This window comes from Alligator sinensis, unplaced genomic scaffold (assembly GCF_000455745.1).
Source record: "Alligator sinensis unplaced genomic scaffold, ASM45574v1 scaffold62_1, whole genome shotgun sequence".
In the NCBI taxonomy this organism is placed as follows: domain Eukaryota; kingdom Metazoa; phylum Chordata; order Crocodylia; family Alligatoridae; genus Alligator; species Alligator sinensis.
The window spans coordinates 1456214-1456973 of NW_005842093.1; positions in this window are offsets into that span (position 1 = coordinate 1456214).

Consider the following 760-nt stretch of genomic DNA (forward strand, 5'->3'; position numbering starts at 1 on the left):
GGACGTCATTCTCCCCTTGTACTCGGCCTTGGTGAGGCCGCAGCTGGAGTACTGCTTCCAGTTTTGGCCTCCACAATTCAAAAAGGATGTGGAGACACTTGAGAGAGTCCAGAGAAGAGCCATGCACATGATCAGAGGTCAGGGAAGCAGACCCTATGATGACAGGCTGAGAGCCCTGGGGCTCTTTAGCCTGGAAAAGTGCAGGCTCAGGGGTGATCTGATGGCCACCTACAAGTTTATCAGGGGTGACCACCAGTATCTGGGGGAACGTTTGTTCACCATAGCGCCCCAAGGGATGACGACTAGGTCGAACGGTCATAAACTACGACAAGACCGTTTCAGGCTGGACATAAGGAAGAATTTCTTTACTGTCCGAGCCCCCAAGGTCTGGAACAGCCTGCCACCGGAGGTGGTTCAAGCTGTCCCAGCCCCCAAGGTCTGGAACAGCCTGCCACCGGAGGTGGTTCAAGCGCCTACATTGAACACCTTCAAGAGCAAACTGGATGCTTATCTTGCTGGGATCCTATGACCCCAGCTGACTTCCTGCCCTTTGGGCAGGGGGCTGGACTTGATGATCTTCTGAGGTCCCTTCCAGCCCTAATGTCTATGAAATCTATGAATCTTATATTCCTGGGCTCACACTAGGCCAGCTTTAACACGAAAGATAGTTGGTGCCATTAATCCCACCCAATCTATAACCTGGTGGCCTGGGCACTCTTCTGAGAAGTAGATGTATATTTGAGTCTCCTCCACTCCCCCC